Below are 27,556 nucleotides of genomic sequence, written 5' to 3' on the forward strand. Positions count from 1 at the left end.
CTTTTTTTTTTAATGGATTCAAAATATAACACAGTGAAAAATTCTTTTTATCTTTCCACTTTCCCCAAGCAACATAATAAAAGACAAAGGTATGATAATCATGGAATTTAAAACAACTCCATTTTGCCTTGTTTTACAACTAGAATCCCAAAATATTAGTTGTAAACACTTACAGACAACACTTTCATTACTGTGTTTTTTATATAAGGTTTCCAATCAGTTCATAAATGTGTCACTTTTCTATAACTAGTTCCTTGTATTCTTTGGTTTAGTTCTCATCAAAAATTGATGATTAAATATGACTGATCAATTTGCATGAAAACTTATTGTAATACTATTGTACAAAATCTATAAAATATCACAGAAAAATATTTGATTGAAAAAAAAGGTAATATATAATTTAAACAATACTAAGACATGAATCAGGTATTACAACTGAATACTTAATAAAGCCTTATTAGAAAGTGTAAAAATGTTGTCATCTTTTCTACCTTGTTGTTAACTCCAACTGCATTCACTTAAGGCTATTGATAGTTTCCAATTTTGTTATTGGAAACTAAGCAACTCAAAATTTCCAAATGTTTCAAAAATAGTTTGTATGAGAAGAAACTTGGCAAAAAAAATTGTAGCATTATACAGAAAAGACAGGCTCTATTTTCACATATTTATTGGAAACAATGCTAATAAGCTTCAATACTTTAAGTACATGGATGTACATAAAATTATTTCTGTGACCCATCATTTACACAATACTACCTTATAAGAATTTCACAATTTTTGGTTCAGATTTCATAATTCCTTGGTGTGAAATGTTTTCCATGGGCTCAGCATCTACACTTTGGGTGGTATCCAACGTATCTAGTGTGATACATGTTGTTTCTGGTTTGACAGAAGAAAAAAAGAATACTAGTAATATAGTGGTTTTCACAGTTGTCAGGTTATTCATCTCTAAGTAGTTTTTAACATTTAAATTATAGCATTAATTTGAAAGTTTAAATTCTAACAAAAAGAAAAATTGTTCATCCCTGTCGATACCAAGAATAAGATTGATCTTATAATTTTAAAATTGTTCTTATCAGAAAATTACACTGGAATTGGTCATATATATTATTACAATAAGGTATGCATCAGCTAATAATCTTTACTAAATTAAACAATTAGATGTTAAACATGGACAAAATGCTACAACATTTTCCTTATGTTAAATTCTGTATGGCAAGAGAGTGCTTAAATAAATACTATAATATCACCAAAGACAGAACCAGTATTGATCCTTTCATTATCATCAGCAATTCCTTCAAATATAGAGAAAATTAGAGCTTTCAGGCTAAAACAACAGCAACCTTTGCTTTTAGCAATATTACCATAATCTTCATACTAAGTTTTTACCAACAATTTGAAAATCTTTTCTGTTACAGATGTTTTATTGCACTGTTACTCACAACAATTATGTCTATGTCACATTAAACAAGCTATGTATTTTTAACTTGAAAACTTATAAGATGTGAAATTTGTTCAACATATCTTTGAACAAATACAAGTAATTCCAATGGGAGGTAAACTTTGCCAATAAGTTGCAGGTTTATGTTCCTTCAAACATAAATCATTGCAAGAAAAGCTAGAATAAAGCTTTAGGTATAAGTAATGATATCTACATTACAAGGTTTTTCTACTATTCAAACAAATTTTTATCCACTAAACAAAAGCTTTCATTGAAAACAAATCACATTACCTGGATTTATTTAAATATTAGAATCACTGATTAAACAGTAAATGACAATTTTGACGTTCTAAACTTGGAATATCCAAATACAAATATTCCAACCAAGTAATGTTTAATACATCTTATTCCCCATAATTCTTTGAACACTGAAATCATCATATTTTGCAGGGAATTCAACAGTTTCCTTAATACCAATCTCTTCACTATAGTAATACAACCTTACAATGTTAGTAAAGTTGCACAAGGTTTGCTAATTACACCTTGTCTTATTTACCATTATTGTTACTTTCTTTGTTAAGCCTTATTATTACTGAGATTTTCTCCAATCTTATGTTTATTTTTGGTTGTTCTTTTTTACTGAGGATTTAATTTTACTTATTGTCTTCCTGCTTGTTCAGTGTGTTTTGTAAAGCTACATTAATTAGTTATGCTAGACAACACTACACTCTATATTTAGTATATTATTATTATTTTGTTTTTATTACCTTTATCTTGGTTACATTTTAAATATAGTAACATTATTCTTGATAGTTATGATACAATTCAGTTATTTATTATTTTGTATCTTCATAAACAGTTTTTTGTTTTACTGTCCTGCTACCTAACTCTACACTTAATAAATAAACATGTCATATTAATACATCTTGGATGTTCAGTTACTAAAAAGTTACGTAGTTGGAGCAATTTAACTAAATAAAGTTTGGTCCACTGGACTGACTCCATAATATAGAAGTGATGTTGACTATAGTTCTGAATTTATGTAGAAATGTAGTAAATATTTAGTCAACAGGAAAAGTCTATTGTACAAAACAAATATCAAACGTATACTACATTTGTACCAGAGGTATGTCTATGAAATGCCAAGGTAACCTCTACAACTTCCTAAATGCATATCTAATATTTTCTTCAGTACTTTTGTATATTGTATCTGGTATGTTCTCTACTTTAATGTCAACTGTAGGGGTAACATGAAGTATTGACAACTGTAATATCTAATGTATAATACCATAGTGAATGGTACTCTGTGCAAGTTCAGGGCAAGCACATTTTGACCATCATTGATGCCTACAGGATTAATGGCCTTTCAATGGTCAAAAGATGATGCTTTGGATAATTGTGTAATGTTACAGGAAGCAAGCAATTAGGGTCCATGTGTTCCCATCAGTAAGGTGTGCTTTACTTCTGTTACTGTACTTTCACAAACAGTACTGGTTAAAATATTAAATATGTAAGTAAGTTTTATTTTATTGTATTTTTATTATAAAGATTATTTTCCATTGTTAGCTTAGTATATAGATCAAGGACTAATTTAAATCTAAGTTGGCTAAACCTACTGAGATATTATTGAGTTTAGAGTTAAAAATAAAACAACAACAAAAAAACAGCTAACAGAAATTGTTCCCAAATGATGAAACAATGCATTCTAACTTTTATAATAATTTAAGAACCATATAATTAGATATACTCATTATTTGGCTCATTTTAAGTTTTGTTTAATAACCTGTTCTAATTTTAAAAAAAATATATATATTATATAATAATGGCATGACCCAGAAAGAATCAAGTATAAATATATGTTTTGGGTTTTAAGAAAAGAAATGTACATCAATTTATTTTAAAAATAGGTTTTAGTTGTATCAACAAAGAAGCATATTTATGTTTTTGATACTTAAACAGTTTACAATTTTAAAATGTGTCAGAGGGTTAAAGACCAAATCATATAAAACTTTTAAAAAATATAACATATTACTAGCATTAAATAGATAAAAATCTAAAGAAAACTTTATGTAACTTGCAGTATCCCAACAGATGAACTTTTGATCTAATTAATCCAATATTAAATCTTAGTGGTTGAAAATATTACCTTCTTGTGGCTGCAGCTCAGGACAATCCTTTTTTAAATGTTCCACTGATCCACATGTCTTGCAGCTACCACCTGAAGTTAACACAAACAAGAAATATACAACAGACAAACAACCATGATTCTTGCATCATAATCATAAGTTTTAATGGTAGGTAATATTTACCTTTATGACTTGATAATCAGAGTTGAGTCTGATGATATTATTTTGATGCCTATGCTATAATCATTAAATTTATGTAAGTTTATTTAGCGTTATTGTTACTAGAATTACTGAAAATAATATTTTTATATCATAGTGAGTATAACTAAGAAATGTAACAAATTTTTGTTTGTTTACATAGGAATTAAGTACTTTACCTCAATTACACATTCAAACAAAATAACTACACACATATATATGAATAAATAACAACTTTACAAGTAGTAGTATAATTACCAGCAGAAAAGTCCCCCTACTGGCAGCTATTTGGGCTAGTAATTACTAAACGTAGTAATTACATTTCATTAGAAAACAATTTAAGAAGTGAACATTTTCAAAAAAAAAAGAACAGAGTTCAGATTCTACTGATATACATCAATATTTTTATATAAAAGTGGTATCCTTTATATAAAAAATAAGTTTTTTAATAACACTTTTTAGGACCAAATTAAAAAATTATATCAATAAAGATATAATACAACCCTCACTTACAGTCCAAGTAAAGGTTGTTGTGAGAAGAATAATTTTATTTAAAATTCTGTTCTGTGATAAATAAATGCTTGTTACACATACTGTAGTAATTTTTGTAATTGTCTGAGTTTTAAATACCCAGTGTGAAATGTTTTTGCTATTAGTCAATAGGTGGCACCACATTGTATACATTAATTTGTTCCCATACATAGATAAATATATACATATTATAATCAGACAGATATGAAACAAAATCACACATCAAATATACATAGCAATAAAAATTCTTAAGGAAAAAAAATTAAGAGCTTTTAAAACTAAAATGACAAAGTAAATCTCCATAAAGTTCTTTCGGTAACAGACTTGAATTAGTATAAAATATCATGATTCATTGAATATAGAATATTTCAGACTTCTGCCCTTCCAAAAGGGGTAGTTATCCAACTACCTATTAATATTCCACATTAAAACAAGAAACAGAACTAACTGACCAGATCTATTTACCACAAAGCAGTGATATCATATATTTTGTAAAATTGTTTCTTAGTTCTGTTTCACATAAATAAATGGAAGGGTCCAATGCCAGCAAGTAGAATGATAATCTTACTGCAGAGACGAGCCGTTACATGTGTCTGTGTATGTGTGCATTAATAACCATTATCCAGAGTTAAATGGTTCAATTACTGGAAACTGTTGGATAACATAACACGGGCTATCTTGTTTTAGGATGTTTTTCCCCAGGAAAAGGGATAAAAACAAAACACCCTGAAAAACACAAATTTCTACTTTTGGTTTTGAATTTAAAGACACAAGTACTTTACCAATTATGACCTTTCACAAATCAGGGTATCCAGTTAGCATCTTATGAGGTCATTAGGTATTTAATATTATAAAAAAGAGAAACATTATCTAAAATTGTTTTTTGTACAGTTTTTGATTCTTTAATGGATATCTTTAGCTAGTAATTTACAAACATGTATTCAGTAACAGACAATACATGAATCCCAAAGAATAACAAACTAAAACACTGATCTATTCAAAATATCAAAATATGGGATATTATAAAAATTGTAAAGACTGTAATTTTAGTCCTACCTTTAGGATAAAGACCATTGGGATTCTTACTGCATTGTCGACTTAAATGCCCTTGTTCACCACAAATAAAGCATTTAGCAAATGGAAAACTTTCTATGGAAATAAATAATGATTATTAAATCTTTTAGAAAAAACAAACATACAACGATAACTTTGCCATACCTTTTTCATATTTATAATTTCAAAAACAACAATTAAAAAGTACATACTGATATTTACCACATAAATGTGACTGAAATGTGTTAAAACTTGTTTCATTCGGTCTTTACCAGAAGTTTTTATAATTTATACAACAATCGTAATAGAATATACATTTAATGTTTGTTTTCTTTTATGAATGAAGTTCAAGAAAATAATTTGGGCATTTTTGAATAACTCTATGAAGATTTTAAGACATACACTGGATATTTATTAATGTATATTGATCCAATTTAAATAAACTGTGAACACAAACATATATCACAAGCTGTCCTTTATTACAAAAAGGCTAAAAAGACAAACAAAAACTTCAAATGAAATAAAAAATATTAAAATATGTTTTGGTGGAAACAATTCAGAGTCAGTGGTTAAAACAACAATAAAACAAAGTTAAATTCATTTTGATAAAAAACTTACCCTTATAATCCAAATGTGTATAAACAATTTTAAAAAATTTCAATCAACATTTCACCTTTGCAGCTTTACCAGGGTTAAGATACTCAGTTATTTGATGTTAAAATATCACATAGTTGTGTACCTTAAACCTGTTCAAGCGACAAAGGCTAAATGTTGGTTAAAATGGAAAAAAAATATATTTTACATATATCTGAAGTATAAAGGGTCATTTTTTCTAAACTTTTAATAAAATATGTAAATTCCTCAAGTTTACACTACAAATTTTGTAAGAAAAAATTTAATTATGTATGAACAATATTCTAGTTGCCTAAATACACATGAAATTCGACACCATGTATTAGCAGTCAACATATACTAAAGTGGTTCAGATCAGATCACATACTTTAGCTATATTTAAGTGGTGACCACTATTTACTTAGAGAGAAATCCATATTCTGAATCACTCTGAAACATTTTTATAATGGAAATATACAGCATGTTTCTCAGTTTGTTGATAATAACTACATAAAAGGTTATTGGATTTGGACCAGCTTTCAATTGCACACTGAAACCAAAAATCCAAAACCTTGTACAGGAGCAAGGGTTGGCAATCTCTCTGATTGCTCATTTATTTCAAAGCTGTTGTGCTTTGTATCACTAGCCCCTTAAGAAATAATAGAAAAGCATTATAAAGAATAAAACAGTATGTTTATCAAGTATTGGAAATCACATAAAATTATAACTACAAACACAACATTTTATTTGTAAAATAACTGTAACAGAAGTACCACAGTATCATACAGGCTTCATGTTCTTTTGTTTGCTGGAACAGACAGACATAACTCATTTTAATTCTTATAAGCTTGTTTCAGCTGCCTTTATCACAAGGTGACAATGACAATAAAACAGGCAACTTGGATATTACTTGATGTTTAATTTGACAGTACACCTTGTTATTAGCACGAAAAATAAGATTTAGTCCTAATTTAACAGGACAAACATTCAAACAAATAAATCATTCCAGCAACACAGTAATGATAGAAAGAAAATAAATATTATCTCAAAAATGTTATCTAACTGAGCAGAATGAAATCTGTTGTTGGACTGTCACCTTAGTCACTGAACAACAAGTACTAAACTTTATTTTACCAATTTTCCAAAACACAGTTATGTTATTGTTTAGACGTATGCAAATAAACACTAATAGTGATATGTCTTGGAATGTATGTTTCAAGAAAGTCATTATGTGAATTTGAGAAAATAAAAATAAGTTTGATTAATGGGTGTGTGTTTTCTTATAGCAAACCCACATCAAGCTACCTGCTGAGTCCACTCAGGGAAATCGAACCCTTGGTTTTAGTGTTGTAAATCCATAGACATACTGCTGTACCAGCAGGGGACTAGATTAATGGGAGAAACAAAATATTCATGGGCCAAGCGACAGACCCTCAAACCCACTGGTCATATGACCCCCATATAGGTGTAACAAATAAAAAATCATACATTTTGATAAAAAGAGCTACACACACACACACAAAATATATTTAACAGATTTCTGCTCTATCTCCCTTCTAATGATTTAAAAATACACTGTAAACAAAAAATAATAAAAGTTTATGTTTTTAACTTCCTAGTATTAATGCACCAACAAAACCTGCTGGTATCACATGTATATGGTATTAATTTTTTGCATATCACTTATGTTTATCAAGATGTTATTCTTATGATGTGGTGACAGTCTACATTTAACACATGAATTTCTCACCATTGATTTATGTCATTCAGCATTCTATCATTTTATAGTTTTTGAATCCAACCAGCTTTTTATCAATATCTTATTTATACAATATTAAAAGTGGGTTGCTGTTTTCCCAAAGCTTAAATGTATAAGCCCAATAAATGATCTTTAAGAAAACATTAAAGTAATAAGGGTGGCCGTTGGTTATAAATCATATATTTACTACAGTAACACTGCATGTTGTGATTTCATATATATACACACACACACACACACACACACACACACAATTTTTCAGACCAGTCCTTACAAGTAAAAAAATATGAGCCTAATTACCAGGTCATAAATCCGCGAGGTTCAGACAAAGTCATCCCTAATTTAAAATTGCTGACCAGAAAGAAAATAACCAGTTAACAGCACTCACTGACTGTAGGTGACTCTAAACTGAAGAACAGAATTGACTGTCACGATTATAACACTCCAAAGCTAAAAAATGTAAAACATTATACATTATGGCTCCAAACTACGACCTTGTAATTCACAGTCCAGCACACTAACTACCAAGCCATAACTCTTACAATTAAATAATATAGTTTGTTAACATACCTTTCCCTGATTTTCTTGCTGGACATTTACTAATCATGTGTTCTGTTGAGCCACAAATGAAACAGATGGATGTTCCCTGTTCCATGTCTTTCTCTAAAATTGGACATTGTGCTACCAAATGACCTGGTTTTCTACATCGGAAACAAACCTATTAAAAATGTTAAGCACATGTGACCAGCTGTTACTCATGAAAAAAAAAAAAAAAGCATAAAAACCTTGAAACTGAGAGACAGAACAAAAAAAAAGTAGATAATAATATTTTTAATATACTTAGAAGAGGCAGAATTACCTATTCCCAGTGATGGGAAAAAGTGTAAGTTAATCTGTCAAGTTAAGTTATTTCATGAGCATTAAAAAGGTTGTGTTGTACTCTTTGATTTCAGTCAAAGCCAATGCACCAAGCTACTTATACCACTCAATTCAAAAATTAATAGCTGAGTATTTCAGTCATGCTATAAGTGGCTAAACAATAACATACAGAAAATCTACCATTTTATTCTTTAAATACATTACATTTTGAAATGTAATATTAGTGTAATTAATTCATAATGTAGTATATTCTGTTTGTAAAATAAAATTTGGCATCAGCATCATTCATGTTTGTCCTTCTGTCATTTCAAAAGTGAATGATAGACTCTGCTGTGAGTGCAGCTATTCAACTGGGAGACAGACGAATCCTCAGACAGAAACCATGGTTTCAAATATATATTATTTTCTTATGTTTTTGTACTTTTAATTTAATCTACAATAGTTTGCTGTCCATACTCATAATAGATAAAGTGACAATGTAGAACTTGGAGAAATAAAATAATGATAATTCCTATTTAATTATGAGTACATTTCTCTATATGATTATTGAAATGGGATTATTCTGGCTAACCCTATATTAATTTAATTTGTATATTTCTGTGTATGTGTATGTATGTACATATGTACATCCAACTAACTCCTCTCATAGTTCTAAAACTGATACAACAAAACCTGATAGGGAGGCTTTGTATCCTTATCTACATGTGGTCTAAGACAGGTTTACAGGGTTGCTCACCCCAAATCTGGCATTGGATTTGTGTTCCTGATATGTTATGATAGTTGGGTAATGCCAATATTTGTGTTACTTTAAATGAAGAAAAACATGCATTAAGCCTCAAGTGTTTTAAATTGCAACAACAACATCAATTTATGTCTAGTTTGTTTTTTACTTCCAATTTTTGCAACAGAATACAAGATAGTTTTATGGTGGATGTTACTGGAGTAGGATATTATTAACTAAACTAACTCTCATGAAAGTTGTAGAGCTTAACTACTTACAGGCTAGATGGTGACTGATTGGAACTGTGTTCTTATTAAAATCATTCTAGAAATGTGTTGCTACTGAATCTGTAGAAAGATGTGTTTTTAGAAGCTGAAATCAGTATTACTCTTGGTAAAAGTTTCGAGTTAATAGCCACTGAATCTCATGCATCAACTCATAATGATGGAAACTTTGTAACAACATTTCGTTTATAGTAAATCATGGCAATTTGGTTGTGAAAACCAAAAATATTTGTTTTTAATCTTTTTTATTTATTTTTCAAAATGGAGTTAATTTTAAACACAAGTATTGTTCAGTCAGCATCAGCCACTTGTTATCATTTATATTTATTCCCACACTATATTGAAGAATTTGCCACTTTCTCCTATTTCCAATAGTTTGCTTGGAGGTCTTCTAAAAATAATGTCCAATTCAAAACAATTTTATTAAGCATCAGTACTTTCCACATACTTTTATTCATGCTCCACTTTTAAACTACAAGTATCTGTCCTACAGTTGACCAGTATCATCTCCATTTCATATTTCCTTTTTCCCTCAGTCTCCATGGTCTTTACTGTTAGAGGTCAATTAGACAAAATATGTTGGAAATGTGCTTAAATCGAATACAATAAAGATAATCAACTATAATACTGGGTTTCTGGTCAGCACAACCTGTGATTATCTCAGCTATTCAAGTTATAAAATACTGCAAGAACATTCTATTCACTGTTATTCATTTTAAACTAGTGAATAGAGGAAAGACAAGTGTCTGGCAGCACCATCTGCCAACAATTTTTGTTGTTTTTTGCAGTTTTTAAATTACTGACTAAAGAGATTGAAACTGATAAATGGAGCCATCATATAATCTGTTAGCAAATACCACTAGTTTTCCAGCTCTACTAACAGATATTTGACTATAAATAAAAAGATTCAAAGTATATTTGAATTAAATATTATACCACTTTTCATATTTCTGTGAATGAGCCCCTGTGTGCATACTTGCAGTTTAAAACCTACCAAGGGGGAGAAGTAAAACACAAACCAATGTATTGTACACAAGAACAAATACAATTATATGAATCATGATACAATAGTCTATGTAACTTGACTGGGGTAAACCATAACATTTAACGTTCCTCACATGGAAGTTTTTTCTAGTTGTTTCCAACTAGTTATTCTGTGGTTCAAAGTAAACCTACTACAGACCGAAAGAAATGCTTCATGTAACATAACACATATATACATACAGGATTTCCTATATTTATGGAATCATACAAATAGCACACTGTGCAACATAGTTTGTTTTTGTGAACCTTGTCACAGGAGTTCATTGGAAAGGTGTATCGAGACAATAACTAATATATGACAAAGTCGCAGTATTTGAATTTTGAACTAAGACCAAGATGATCTTGGTTTATACAAATTCACTGTATTAGCTACATCATCAAACTATATAAAAAATTACTTGATAATTTACGAGTAATATGCTAAGATAGGCCATACGTAGTCTGTTTAAATGTTCTTAGGCACATTTGAAAAGTGCTTGGCTACTGACAAAAATTATTCTTTTAACACTAAAGTTATAATTTTCCTATACTGAAAATGTATTTCTGATAGGTACTTATCTCCACAAGATTAGTTATTTTCTTTCAGTGCTGCCCTCTATATGCACACTTTATGCATGCCACAAGCCTTACGTCCTCCCCTCATTCAAATTAGTATATTTTAACATCTCTCATGCAAATTACCATGTATCATCCATCAACTAATAGTAGTGTAGCATGCTCACTTGAGCATGTGGCTGACTCTACCACACCTTCACTTCAAAGTTTGGCAGAAGATTCAAGTTTTGGAAAAATGGAGAGGAGGTAATTATCTAACTGAAATACATTTTCAATATCTAAAATTACAAGTTCCAATAAATTACTTACCTCTTCTCACAAGAATACCATTCTTAGGAGGAGGAGTAGGAATAATCTGAGATCTGGAGATCAGAGGAGAGGAGCAGTACCACTTGTAAGCCAAGTATACTCCTCACTTGTGCATATAATTTGTATAACACAAGGGCATAAGTCATGAGGTTTAAAGCAGCTCAGGTGTGTCGGTCCAAACACACAAGTTAGCAACATCCAAAACCTCCTCTATAGGATGTCAACATCCATGCAAGGGTAGGATGAGGATCACACTTCACCTCCAAACCAGTAATCATGGATTAAGACCTACACTGATTACTGGATGCTAGACAAGGATTAACACTCTATAGTAATCCCTGACTGGCCATTCAGCATCAAGACAATGGATTCAACTTGTGTAGGAACTTAAGTTGACTGATTCACTCAAATCCAATATGCCAATGCTGGGAACAGACATCCACATGAAATTAGAATGAGGACTCCTAATAAAAAAAAAAAAAAGGTGAACTATGTTTGCAATGGATCAACTCTAGTGGTTGTGGATGTTGTTGAATGTGTACATAGTATAAGGAGGTCACATCACTCAGTAATGTTACAGATCAACACATGCAATAGTGTAAATAGTTTCTGGAGGCAATGTACACCAGCAAGGCCACAGATCAGCAGAACACCACCTCTCTACTCTCAACTTTTATATTTCCAGATTCACCTCAGCGGTTTGGAAGTAGAAAGTGATAAAGACTACTGTATACATATATTACTAAGAAGAGTGAGAATGCATTGGACAGTCTAAGGCACATCACCTCTGAAGAAAGCACAAAGGGTGACCACAACATCCTATTTTGAAACAGACTGTACCAAGTTATTCACTCTAGGTATGGCAGGGATGAGCCACTCAGTTCATGATTGGTACAATCTGAAACATACATTATTATGAATCAATCATTATGAGGTAAGTAAACTTCAAGTAATCTTGTAGAGCACCCCATCTCTACAGTGAGTGTGTGGAGCCATAGACAACAGACCACAAGTCAATATGGCTTACAGTGCAGATTGGTCAGGCACCACTCACCACAGAGCAGAATCCATGTGATAAAAGGGAAAAAAGAAAGGTCTCTGAAAAACAAGATAAATGAACAACATACAAGTTAAAGTCACATTAAAATCTGGAGTACAGCCACAGGTGGAAGACAAAATCCTGACATGGACGAAAGCACTATGTGAAGAAAAATAGTGGGAGATGAATATACTGGGTGTGAAAAATTTCCTTCAATGGACAATGAAGACAAAAAGTGAAGAAATATGTAAGACGATGTAGTGGCTTAGAAGAAACATGAGATAAGGTAGAGAGGTGTAAGCCAAACAGACCCAATCTGTAAGAGAGAAGGTGAAAGATTACAAAGGAAGTATTGTTAGGGAATAATAATATGGTTGTGACTAACCTAGAGGGTAGCTGTATGTGCACTATCACATTTGAGGTCCCTAACTAGACACAAGGTCAGGACAAAGGTAAAGATGGGAGACAGAAGGTAGAAAATAGAAGGGGGAGTAGTTCTCCTGAGAAGCTGCAGACATAGGAAGAAAGGATGTGTACATGAAACATCAACAAAGAATTTAGACTGGCAATGTCTGCAGGCCAAAAGATGAAGGAAATATGTCTTTAGGGACAAATGAAACAAGAAGTAATTCAAAAAAAGGTAAAGTAAGAACATGTAAAACCACATTAACCAATCTATAAGGGGAGGATGACTTAAAGGCCTTTGAATTCAGAAGGAATGTATAAGCAGAGTGAAAACAGGGTAAGTAAAAGCCCTACAATAGCCCTAGAAAAGCAGAAGGTATGGAAGAGGGCCAACTGACCAACAGTGGAAGACCTTCTACCTGCACTGATACACTTGCATAGAAGATTGACAAATGGAAGGAGCTAACAGGGAAGTGACTCCACATGTAAAGACAGATCGTTTTGCAACAGACTGGACAAAAACTAAGCATGTAGATTGGGTGTACAGCAGGAGATTGAGACTGACACAGAAGGGAGAGAAACAGACAGAGGAAAATGAACAGGTGGTAAAAAGAACAGACATTGGAGCCTTAGAAACCAAGGTTGTACTGGCTAATGGAATGCAATTAAAAGGACACAACAAGGGGTGGAGTGTAGCAAAGAAATCACCAGATAAAGCAATTCAATGAAAGGGTACACATAAAAGTATGTGCAAGACCAATCATGGATGAAGGCATTGACAACCAGAGTTGTGGAAGATGTATAAGTAACCAAAAGAAAAGCACCTGTGTATTGAGATCCATGGCCCCTGAAAATGAGTGAATTAAATGATCTCTCTATTATAGAGATTCAGCCCAGGTGTGAAAGGCAATTTGCAACTGGATTGAAAGCACTCTGCACATTACAAGCAAGAAGATGAATGTGATGAGTATGAATCCAGTACAGAAGATCTAAAGTCCAAAGACAAGAGATCTCTGGGCTGATTGATCAGAGCCACCACTGTAGACTTGTCTAAAAGAACAACCACCAGATGGAGAAGGGCAAGAAAAAGAAAGTTAATGTACTGCCTAACAAACTGCAAGAAGGTTGAGAAAATCAATAAGCAAAACCAACAACCTTAAGCTTCCAGCTACCACTGCAGACTGTCTCTCAGGAAAGGAGGAATGTAAATGATGACAAAAAGGATACAATGTGAGAGTTTACTGCCAGCAGTAGTGACCATACCAAGAGGCCTTGGTGAACTTAAAATGTCCATGGAACACAGACATAAAGAAGGAAGAGAGCTACTGACATTGTTGTTGAAGATTTCCAAATGCATAGTAACTGTGTAGGTCAAAATAAGGACCTCTAATGTAAACAACCAGTCCCTAGGAGATGTTGAGTGTGAATAGACAATTCCTGCTCACAATGATATAAAAAGAGCCATATGTCCATGTTATAATGGAATCATAACCTCAGAGCCTGAAAATGATGAACAAAAGCTTGTACAATGTGCTAAAACACTAAGAAACCAAGACAAATCCAAAGATATTGTCTGAAATAAGCAAACCCAAGAGAATTTTGAAACTGATGTGCTAAAGGGATGTGGAGGTAGGCATCCATTACCAGCACCTACCACCAGGTGAAAACACCAATCTCATGGTGAAAAAGACTCCACGGTGAACTTGTGAAATGCAAGGAAGTGGCTGAGGTGAGAAATCAATGACCAGCCATCAATTCCCAGTTGCCACTGGGACAATAAAAAATGGAAACAAAAGCCCTCAGAGGGACAGTGAACTTGTCTAATTGCTCGATGCAAAGTAAATCCTGAACTAAGTGTAAAAGATAGGGGCATGTCACAGGAACTCAAGGAGGAAAAAAGAAAACTCGGTAGTGAAACCTTCTGCAAGAACCTTTAGCATTTATTGATAATTGACAAAGGGAAGACAGCAAGGTATAAACAATAAAGCTCCAACAAGACCCAAACTTTTACTAAAGTTGTCACCAGTACAGGTGGTGATGAGTGGTAGTCCATCAATGAAATCAACAAAAAAACATACCCAGAATTAAAGGAACAGGGAAAAGTTAGGAGGAATAGGTGGCTTATAAGGTTCCAACAGAGACATATGGGCTACAAATGATATAATGGTAGATTGTTGTCAAGCTGATATCACACAAAGCTTGATATTTTCAGACACTATGAAATGAGAAAGCTGTAAGACCCTGAGATATATCAATGGTAAAATGACCCAAGTCAAAACTGATTTCCTACCTGGAAGGTCCAAACAACAATAACAAAAAGATAAGGCCAGAGTCAAAAATAAAGTATAGATTAAAGTGTAGGAGATAAAATGAAAAGTGTCAGCAAAAATCCATTGTGATATTGGTAGAGATCCTCTGAGAGCCAATTAAAGGAAGGAAAAACCAGAGAAAGGTATGTGTAAGACTAACAGTATACCAGAATTTAGTTGGCCAGTTCAATAATATCATCTAGTTAAGAAACCAACAGATTAGGACTGCAAAATAGTGTTGGAGGCATATCAGAGTCACTTCAAATTACATTCTAAGGTGAAAGTATATAGTAGTGAACAATAAGCTTTTCAATTTGTTGCTCATTTAATATGTATAGTCATAGCAACATTAACTAATTTTCCAGCTGAAAGTTGCTACTACTTTCAAACATCAGTGGATGCCTTATCAAACAGGTTTGGAGAAACATACCTGAAAATAAGTTAAAACAAATTTCAGAAGCAAGGCAAGAAGGAAAAATGAGATCTTAACAAAACTTCTGGAACATGTGTAAAAGATTACTTAGTTCTTTTATCTGAATGTTACACATGAAATGATGGATTTATTGATTTGTGACCATTTCACAAATGCCAAAGTGGATGAGGAGATACAAATTAGGTTAAAGCATAATAGATGTACATTTTTAAAGAAGCAGTGTAGTTGACAATCAAACTTGAATCAGTTAAAGTCATAGATAACCTACTAAATTCTCCATCTAGGAATTATAAGATCAAACAGTATAAAAGTATCAGCTCTATCTGATGAAGTAAAATAAGAACCCAAAAAATTCAGTAAACTTTTAATTCAGAATGGAAGAAGTAAACCACAAGACAGAAGGCTTTTAAATGCCACTTAAAAGGACATATTGCTTGAAACTACTTTTAAATGATGATAGAAGCTGGTAGAAGTGTGAAAAACAGTAAATTGATGTGAAGTTAAAGCAAGAAGGATGTTGGAAATCACCCATACCATGGAGAGATTCACTATATAAAATGATGTGTGGGCCACAGACATTAGAGAAGAGAGTATACTGAGAACAGACTTGATGTAGAATCAAGGATGTGATAGTAGACTATCTTCAAATAGCTTCACGATCTATGACCAGGAAATGCCCATGTAATACTTTATAATAGTTACAGCACTAGAGGTTGGTTTTCAAGTAAGAACAAAGATGAGTGCAGAGGGTAATGAAGACAGCCAATCTGGAGTACAAGAGAACAGAATTCGAAAGAATAGGTAGTCCAAACCAAAAATTACACTTCACAACTGTCTTAGGAAGTATATCAATTGGAAAATAGCCAGATGCTTAACTTCAGTGAAGATTCAACTAGAAGAATGCTGTTGAGACCATTTCCAGTGTCTTCAAGGCTGGAACCACTACTGGATTCCAATGACATCTACTGGGAGAGAAATAGATTGTAAGTAACACTAAAGGGCAAGAGGCCATCCCATCTCCGTACCATAAACCATGGGGGGAAAAGAACCAAGATTCAATGGTAAGATAATTTAGATAATATTAATCAATAAAGAAAAATATTTCCTTGATCAAAATTAAGATTGTAGTTCACATTTTTTATATTTAAGTATTGATTCAATAATTATGGTTAGATGTATAAAAATAATGTTAACTGTAAATTGTGTTCTTATCACTAATTATCAGATATTAAGTTTAATGTATTAGAACTGTTCAGGGAATCAAATTCCAAGTAGGGGCAGTGTTGGGAACTGTGTTTTAATATGTTAATTTAGTGATTTTATGTTATTTGTCAGGGTTTCACACGATGTTATGATTATCTGTGAAGTGCACCTGATCATCTAGAGGCTTGGGAATAAAAATAACAGTATAAAAATCAGAGAGAGTTAGTCAGTTGATTAAAATTCATTTACTTAGTTGGTAGGTCTGTCACAGTGTTGTATTCATTAATTGAATTAACAAATTTTTGAGTCGCTACAGACAGGAGAATAAATTTACTACTGAAGTTGTTGTTAAGCATCACTTGTAAGTTAGGGTTATTGTTAAGTTATCTTAGTTCATGAAACTATGCAAGTTGTGAAAGATTCAGTGAAAGAAAATATAAACTCTTTCCTTTCATTAAGCAGAATAGACTTTGGATTATTTTTACTGAATAATGAAAAACAGGACTCGGTGATAGAAAGTCATAACATGTAATCAATGTCACCAGTGAAATAAACACAAAAAATTATATTTAATTCTCATTACAAATTAAGTCATCAGAGAAAAAAAAAGGTTTAGATTATGGAAATCTGTATATTAGATTTGTATTAGGATGACAGCAGTGAAAGTGTTATCACAGTCAGAATTTCAGCTTTTGAGAAATTTTGATGAAGTTGGTAAGCCACTGACAAGTTAGGTTACTACTTTAATGTAACTTCATGTTTGGATAGGACACTAAAAACTTTATAAACAAGTTTTGCAACAGTTAAAATGAATGAATACAGCTAGAATTGTGATTATTTTTATATAAAGATTTCTGACACATTGAAGTAGTGAAGCAATTTAAATGTGAAATGGTAAATTAAGTACATAACTCAAATGAAAATTAAGCTCTTCATTCATTCTTAATACATGTGCAAAGTTTAAGCAACCTTACTAACTCATAGGGGTCATTCCATGTCAAATCATCAAGATTTTGGAAAATTTTCCAGGTGACCCCCACAGAATGCCTTGAAAAAATTTGAATGTACTCATCTACCCATACAATGAAAAACTGCCAAAGATTAGATCAATATCTCTAATAGTTTCTGATTTACAATTTTCTAATTTCCTATAACATATCAGTTGATAAATCAGCAATTGTTGTAACTAAAGTCTATAAGATATCCTGTAAAAAAATGTAGTTGCATGCAACTTTTTATGATTTAGCTTAAAATAGCCCTACTTCAGGCCACAGTATGACCATGTCACCAGTTATTCAGCCTTTTCAGATTTTTACCATATATTCTTACATCTCTGAATATGATCTACAAAAAAATCAGGATGGTGTTCAACCTACTTTTTGAGTTATAATTTTTTTAAAGTATCCTCTGACCATATGTTGTTTATTTGAAAAAAAAAACTTCAATTCAGATGTGTTACTGTGTGCAAATATATTCATATAATTTTGAAATAATTTATGAATCCCATTAAAATATTCTAATCAGCTTTTACCATACATTCTTACATCTCTGAACATGATCTTAAAAAAAATCAAGGTTGTGAAAAATAATAAATTATCAAATTTTAAGAGTCTGTGATATGTACCATTGGACAAATGACCACATTCAGGACATTCAGTTCTTTCTTGTCAATCAGTAATCAGTCTTGCAGAATTGTGTAAAGTTTTGTCTACTTGAGCACAATGAAAAATGCAAAACTGTGGCAGGTATTAGGTCACATCATAGCTTTATTCCTCACTCTACCAACAAATTGTATATAAGAAGGCTATCAGATGATGTGTACACAGTTGTAACTGTTGGTAGTAGCAGTGAAAGTCATGCTGCAGCAGCTCAAATAGGGTCTAATGATAGCAATGCCAATTATCAGCCAGGGAAATATGTGGCATGCACATACAATCATGAATGGTATGTGAGAAAACAAAAGATAGATCAGATGAACATTCCAATGTGTTGGTGTCATTTATGAAGAAATCAAGAAACGAACTGTTCTCATGGCCTGCAAGGTCACAAAGATGAAAACTGGATTCCTTTCCAACATATTCTTTGTCTGATAAGTGCACCTACCATGCAAGGCAGTAGTGTTCACCACTATGTTCTAAGTCAAAGTTATCTCAACATAATCAAACTCGAATTTTAGAAATGTATTCAAGCTGTCTGAACAAAGCAATGTTTATTTGATGTTGCTAAGGCTAATTTATCACCAAAGCAGTTTTTGAAACATTTCATTGTCACGATTATTGCAGTTTGGTGTGACTATAATCTTTCTCAGTTATCCCCTGTTGTAGCACTGTGCTTTTTGTGTCTGATTTACCTTTGTATTTATTATATTATGTATGTTAAACTCAGCCATATCTGCATAACTGTAATGCATACACAATATATTTGCATTGCCATGTGATCTAACTAGTTATGCCAATAAACTTGTTCAGAAATGAATTAATTCTTTCTTGTTTTTACAACTTCATTATTTAACACTGTGAAAGGCCAGTTAGAATATTTCAGTGGGATTTATAAAATTCTGACAGGTATTTTTCAAAATTGTATGGATATATTTGCACACAGTAACACAACTGAATTTTTTAAAAATAAAAAATGTATGATCAGAGGATACTTTAAAAAATTATAACTGAAAAGGTAGGTTGAACACCATCCTGATTTTTTTCATAGATCATATTCAGAGATGTAAGAATATATGGTAAAAATCTGAAAAGGCTGAATAACTGGTGACATGGTCAAACTGTGGCCTGAAGTAGGGCTATTTTTAGCTAAATTATAAAAAGTTGTATGCAGCTAAAGTTTTTTACAGAACATCTAACAGACTTTAAATTACAACAATTGTTGATTTATCAACTGATATGTTATGGGAAATTAGAAAAAAAAAATCAGCTTTGTATCATATTAAGTCTTAGAACTATAACTTATTCAATAAACCAATGATTTTTACAATTTTGGGTTTTCAGGTGATTTTACTGCCTCACTATGCAAATCCTAAGAGAGATAAACTTGGTTTGAGACCATTTTTGAATTCTGTGAGATTAATTCAGTCAGTGTAGCAACTTTCAGCCTTCTACCACCATCACTCTTGCAGCTTTAAGCAGCCAAAGTTGCCCAAAAATGAATTCGCCTAAAATAAAAATAAAAAAATTACTTAAATTTTACAGGGCTGTAAATCAGAAACTATTAGAGATATTGATCTAATCTTTGGCAGTTTTTCATTATATGGGTATATGAGCACATGTGAATTTTTTCAAGGCATTCTGTGGGGGTCACCTGCAGCCCCCTGGATGATTTGACATGGAATGACCCATAAGAATGTAGTATGTTATCATATTAAACACTTCTTTATCTTTTGGTTAAATTAATAAACTCATGATAGCTATAACATATTATTACCTTCAACAGTGTCTTTCGATACTTCAATTCTTCTCTTCGTCTCTTTTGGCGAACTACGTGACGAATGTCTTCTCCTGATAATCCTTTATTTCGCAAACTCTTCTTTAATTTGTAAATTTGTTTTTCAACTTTTGGTGGTAAGAGAATTATCCCCTTTTCTTGTCTTTTTTTTAAAAGCTGTCTTCTTTTTATTAACTTCTTTTTGTTTCTCAATGTTTTACTAACATCAGTCTCTATCTTCTTTTTCTTTTGTAGTTTCTTCACTAAATGATTTTTTGTTTTTAGTGTTCATTGATATTTTTTGCTCTCCTGACTTTTCTTTGCTTTCTCTTTTTTTCTTGATTTTCTTACTTGGTCCATTTTCAACATTGTCACTACTTGTTTGAATAAATGCTATTTTATTTTCATCTTGGAGTACAGACTGACTGTTCATTCTCCTCTTGGATTTTTTAGATAACTGTGACTTTTCACCAGACTGTTTACTCATATGAAGCACTTCATTTCCTTTACTTTGAGAATCAGACACCTCACTTTCTTGACTCTTAACATTACACAGATTGGTTATAGATTTAGTTGGTTCACCAGATTTGCAAGAATTTTTAAGTTTAGCTTTTCTTTGTTTTTTGACAATCAACTTGGACCTTTTATTTTTCTTAGAAACTTCTGCATCACACCTATCTAAACTTTGTAAGTCACAAATACCATTTCTACTAGTTCTTACTTTCTGTCGGTGTGTTTCATTCCTTTTGTCCCGAATCACATCAACTGATTTATTTTCATCATTTTTTAACTGAGATGATTTCTTCACATCTTTCGATCTATGAGCCTTTGATGCATTTTCCTCACTAGTTATATGCCCAACAAATTCTGACCACGGAGTAGAGTCTGTAGGAAGCCGCTCATGTCTATGAGCACTCTTTGTTCTTGCCCAGCGTGTCATACTTACGAGTCAGACAAGTATCTAGACTGAAAAGATGAAAAGAAGCCAACATCAATTGAACATTATACAACTGTCTAGTTTGTAATTACACTTATGCAAAACAAACTTTTACAAATAAGTATATACTTACTATAATAAAAACAGTTCAGTCTCTTATCTGTTTAATACACTTAACTGTTTGAAAATGGCAAGTATCACTATTTTAAAATAGTTATATCCAGTTCTTATATATAACATTTATCTGTTTTACTTGACGTTGTGTATAAAAATGTTCTAGTGTGCGTGCGAAAGGGGAAGAGAGGAGCTTAAAGCTCTGATAGCTTAGTTGTGCCAGACATCCTAAATTCAAACCCTTAAAAGGGCTGACTGACCCAAAACAGTTGCTGGCTGTTTGGAATACAAAACTAAAGACCTTCAAACACTTACCAGATGGAAACACAAAAGAGCAAAAATTAGTTACCTATATTCTCAACCATGGTCTTCAATTTACAATACATTAAATCACAATAAAGTTACCAAAGATAAAAGTATGTGAACAATACATGTTACAACTTTTGTTTATTCTTGTTTGCATGTACAATTGAAAAGTTGGTTTTTAAAATTATTTATGGTTTCTAATATTGAGTTCTTCATTGTTAAACCAAAAATAATTTTTCTCATACCAGAGTATATGGTGATCTTTTGTTTTAGTGTATAATATAATATGTAGTCATTATGGTTAACATGTTAAGATACAAATAGAGCTTAACAAGGTAACTGATTAATGTCATGAAAGTAATCAACTAAGTGAAATTAGTGTTTTCAACTATCAACTTATCAAACTATGACTAAACTGCCTGTCACAAAAATAACAAACTAAGTAAAATTACATGCTCTAATTTTTATTGTCTTCAATTATTTCAAGAAGCAATTGATCAAAATTAAGATTAAAATGACAATCACAAAAAATAATGAATTAAGCAAAATTAGTTATTCTGGTTACTGCTATTTGTAATTATTCTTTCTATTATATAATAACATAATGAGCCTGTGACTGGTGGGTCTCAAGTTCAATTCCTACTGCCCTTAAACTTTGTTATCCTGTCTGTGTTATTGTAAAGCTACTAGAGTTATCTGGTGATACCACGAATTTTGATTTCCTGAATATAGGAAGGGCAACTGTCTGCAAGCCCCCAACAAACAAACTCTTTGGCTATTGTGTTATATTCTTAATTTATAATTGCTTAACTATATTCTTTAATCTCGTATAAGCAAGCATAGATTTTGGGAAGGAGTTTAAAGGGCTGGATTCCTCTTGGCTTATTTTTTCATAAATTAATAACTATATTATCTAATGCTGTATAAGCAGATGCAGACATAGAGTAGGTCAAGACCCCTATCCCATTTGTTTTCAGTAAAACTTTATATGTTGTTTTCTGTGCTCTTTGTGGAGTTTGTCATTTGACCAACCTTGTAACCATCATAAAAAATTAGGAAATAGATATAAATTATGCTTTTTCATGCTAGAATGACTACATATTTTAATACAAAAATACAAATGTTTAGTTTTAGTAGGTGAAGTCTCATAATGCTATATATTTATTTTTTATTATATTGACCTTCCAGTTATGCCTAGCTAACATTACACATTTTGCATTGATGCAATGCATGTGTACTCATGCATCCAATGATATAAAAGTGACCTTTTGTCTTCCTTGTCTTGACTGTGTTTTAGTGGACTGGTATTTTGTAATGTACAGTCACATTTCAATTACTATACATTATATATGTATATAAATTATTACTATTTAGAAATAAATTATTAAATTTGTTTTTCTTAAAATATAGAACAATAAATCAAGAATAAAGCAAACAATTATCTCTTCCAACTATAACCTTTGAACTTGGTTGTTGCTGGACATAGGTTGCTAAGCCTTTTAAAACTTCCTATGTGGAGGATATCAATTTCAAGGTTGAATAGCCTAAAAATCATAAATTTTACTATAATTTATTAAGCTTAGTAACTAAAATGTATTTAGATTTTAAAAAATATGAAACTTCAAGCAAACTAAAAACACGACCTATATTCTTAAAATCTTCATTTGAAAGAACGTGGTAGCCTTTTCACAGATTAAAATGGCTGAGAAAACCACTATTGGGACATTCTAAGCTGTTGATTGGTTATTTACATCATATATTGAAGTAAGTGTATACAAGGGACTGTTTCCAAAAATGGAAAACATTTGAATGGTGTCACTGTGTTTGATTCAATATATAAGCCATATCTCAACAAAATAAAAATATACGAGAACTTAGTTTATATTCTACCTTTTTAATATTAGTAATTTGAGTTCCTAATTTTTATGAAACTTTAAACTTAGTATTTTGACATCACAAACATCTAATTTTAAACAGTGCTGCATTCAAGATACCACATGACTACAATTTATATTTAGGTGTGTTCTTTTAATATTTACTTTTATATTAAGAAATTAACTCATATATAATATTAAAGGTTGAATTATAATCTACAATTTGATTCCAAACTTATCGACATGAATTCATAAAATAGTTCAATAAAATTTTGAATGAAGTCAACAAATGTAATGGCATGGCTTTTAACCTGCGACACATTGCAAAAGGGTTAATGTTAAATAAGTAGATGTAGATCTATGACTGTTTGCATTTATCATCATTTTTTCACAAATTAATAACTTTACTTATTAATTTTACTACAGCCAGTGTAGATCTGCAACACTTTGACACCTCACTGTGGTTTTTGGAAATTAATAAAAACAGCCAGGTGTTTTTACATTACTAACCAGTTTCAAAGAAACATACAATGTCATTGTTTTTAATTGATTGGAGAATTAATTACCAAAAAAGCTTTACTGAGGTTTTCTAAAATCAAGACACATGGTAGTATGTCATGCAACCAAAACAACTTGCAGGATACACTGTGTGTTATTAATAGAAGTGATAGTTTAGCAACCTTCCACTTTCTGTATCTCAAACTGTGGTAATCTAAACTACAACATATTATTAATGGATGTTCTCTACTGAACCCTCACTTCACACACCAAATTTCAAGGCAAACTGTTAAGCAATACCTGATACAAAATCTCCAACTGCAATTTAATTTCTTATTTTATTTTTTTTCTTCTTTGCACTGAAAATACAGGGTGTTCGGAAAGTCACTAAGCAGTTTTGTCTGTTAATGAACATATAAGTACACAGTGACTTTCTGAACACTGTGTATAAAGATCTTATCTGATAGAATACATACTTTAAAGTTGTTGTTTTCCAAATTTGGTACACTAATAATATGTACAACCTACAATTAGGTGTTGAATTAGGTGTTAGGTCTAAGTATAAGCTATATGTGCAATGCTATTTAACAAAAAACATTCAATTTTGACCAAAATTTTTGTGCATGCCCACGCAAAATGTCACACAACTAACTGGTCTGAAATATTTACTACAGCTTCATCTGAGTGAACAGATGGAGTATGTTCAGTATTTTGATACTTGGATTAAACACAGCTGATATATAGAAAAACTACAAGGTGAAAGCATATGCAGATACATAAGTATTGGTTAGGCCAAGCAAACTAGATCAAGTAGTTTCTAGCTCAAATTTTAAAGAGAATCATACTGGTGGACAGTTATTATACATTGCCTACTTTTAAGTATAAATTTGCTAAATTTTATGAAATTCTCCCAATTAAAGACTGTTTAATGTCACACAATATTAGCTTAAGCAATTGGCATGTATAATGATACTTGATACGGCTGTACCAAGTGCACATAGGTGATGATAAGCAACTTATTTCCCTTGATTGGTTACTCAGTATTTGAGTAATATTACAGTTATAGATGCAGCAGTTATGGCTTCAAGACTGTCAAACTAGGGGTGTTAGAGTAGACACATGAATGTTTTCAAAAAGTTTTTAACATTTAAACATTAATAAATCAATTAAAAAACATTGAAAAAGGCTGTTACTTTCTTGTACACAAAGGTTTATATATATATATAAGAAGTAACATGAAAAATAATTGCATTTGGGACATGATAATGACCTGTTTCAATTACACAGTGAGGATTAATCACATTATTAGAGAAGTAGAACACCAGTTGTAAAACTGTCTCATTTCTGCATAGCTGCAAAAATTTTTGCTTATAAACAAAACAACACACTTGTAAATTTATTTTAGAATTTTCATGTTCATCTCAAAGAATAACCTTGTCTTTGCTATGATCTTATAATAATATATTATATTTTATCCATTTCTTGATTTTCAGGTACTTCCCATAATTTTTGCACATGCCTTGATTGAAACCTCACTATGATGCCATTTCAAGTGGTTTGATCATTTAATAACAAAATACAGCTTTAAAAACAGATATAAAAGATGTTTCAATATGAGTGGATAGAGCAAAATATAGACTACCATGTAATAAACAGTTTGTTGGTTTAATATTTTCTTTCATAATCCTTGTACATACTCCTTTCATATTTGCTTGCTTGTGAATTATGAGATATTTATGTGTTAGTTTACATTTGAAAGATACAGAAATATTCTTCAATGAGAAGACATCAGATAACCTTAGGTAAGGTAAACTTTATATTATAAAAAATGGGTTGAAATGGGGAACAAATAATTTACCGAGACACAGAAATAAAGAAGTCACATAACTGGAGACTGTTTAAAGGTTAATAAAGGTACTTTGGTTGATGTTTGGTTCTTTATTTAAATATAATATCTTTACTTCTTGATGGCTATACTAATATTTTATTGAGTTACAATACTGAAAATATGAGTTTTTTTTAACCATTATTATATTAATGAGTATGGTAGGCAACTAACAAATATTTTAATGATTCAAATCTTTACTACATGTTTTTACTGTTATACTATTCAAACAATGCACATAAACTGGCTACTTCTAATTGCAATCAAATTATATAAAAATTCTATTGTAATTTTAGGTGACAATAAAATATGTTTTCAGTACTTACCTGGTTATTTGATTTATGAAAGATCAGTGAATAATTACTACAAACAAACATGATGACAACCTCATTATGTTATCTACCCAATATTAGCAATTCACTGACCAAGTAAGAAATGCCAGGTTAACTTAAAAAAAAGTTTAAGGGAAAATTTATTTTCCAGACAAAATGTGCAAATATATCTTTCAGAAAAGGTCTATTGTATAAATCAAAGGGTAAATAAAAAATACTTAGAAATGAAAACACAAAACAATAATTGATTAATCAAATGTAATAAATTAATAAGCTAGTCTATTGATCAACTAACAAATACCATTATCACTCAGCTCTAATTACAAATGCTAAATTGTTCTTAACTTTATGCATTACAATTCTAATGTACCTTGTTTGTCATTAAATTCTTCATTTGATCACAATCAGTTATTTATAATACTCTCCATGTGTCAAATGAAGCAATTTGAAACAGAAAAGTAACACCATATTTACAGCAAACACTTTACAATTGAGTCACCATCCCATAACATTTTTGGGACAACATGGGATTTATTGGTCTATTTTGTCTATTTCATCCTCCAAATTAAATTTAAATAATTTTTAATAAATATTAAAGCCAGCCCCTATCATTCATATACTTATTACGTTTTTCTTAAACTTACTTAAATTTACTGCTTCTCAATATGATAATCATATAAACATTTCTGCATGTGCTAAGAACATAAACATGGAGTGTTAGTTATGCTTGAAAGTTATATCTTAGCAATTTCTGCACGCTTGCACTTTACTCATAACTCAGAAAATCACACACTGATGATGTAGAGGTAGAAAGAAATATAAAATGAGTAAATTAAAGCAAGTATCACATAATATAAATAATTTAAGAATAATATTAAAATATTAATTATAAACTACATTAAGCCGCGTATATTCACATACATTGACAGTTTTAAAGTATATATGAAACTAAATAATTTTATCACCTGTACCTTTCAAAATACTGTCGGTGTAAAATTCAGTATCACTCTTTCACTGTCCCAGGGATTTTTCTCCCTTAAACTTGGCCTAAAAAGAGCACGAATACTAAGTAGTATAAGTAGAAACTTAGGCAAAGCCCTTATACTGTTGTCTAATACAACATTATTTTTATTTTTCACTCATAGTTTCTGTAGATCACAAATGTATTTTTTATCTTCTTGTGAACAGTAAATTTGTAGAAATGGTGGTTATAATAAAAATTGAACTACTTAACACCGCTCCTCATCAAGACCATTCATAAGAAATCACGCGCGCCA

The 27,556-nt window shown here is 31.2% G+C and overlaps 1 pseudogene across 1 annotated transcript; it reads right to left on the bottom strand.

Annotated features, from left to right (window-relative positions):
* Nucleotides 1-650: 650 nt before the first annotated feature.
* On the bottom strand, nucleotides 651-27,556 carry LOC143240569 (uncharacterized; annotated as a pseudogene). The gene is made up of 6 exons (XR_013021822.1): nucleotides 27,251-27,556; nucleotides 20,334-21,299; nucleotides 8,291-8,438; nucleotides 5,353-5,445; nucleotides 3,588-3,659; nucleotides 651-879 (listed from the first exon to the last, which is right to left on the bottom strand). The product of XR_013021822.1 is annotated as an uncharacterized LOC143240569 (transcript).

This window comes from Tachypleus tridentatus, chromosome 13 (genome assembly GCF_004210375.1).
Source record: "Tachypleus tridentatus isolate NWPU-2018 chromosome 13, ASM421037v1, whole genome shotgun sequence".
In the NCBI taxonomy this organism is placed as follows: domain Eukaryota; kingdom Metazoa; phylum Arthropoda; class Merostomata; order Xiphosura; family Limulidae; genus Tachypleus; species Tachypleus tridentatus.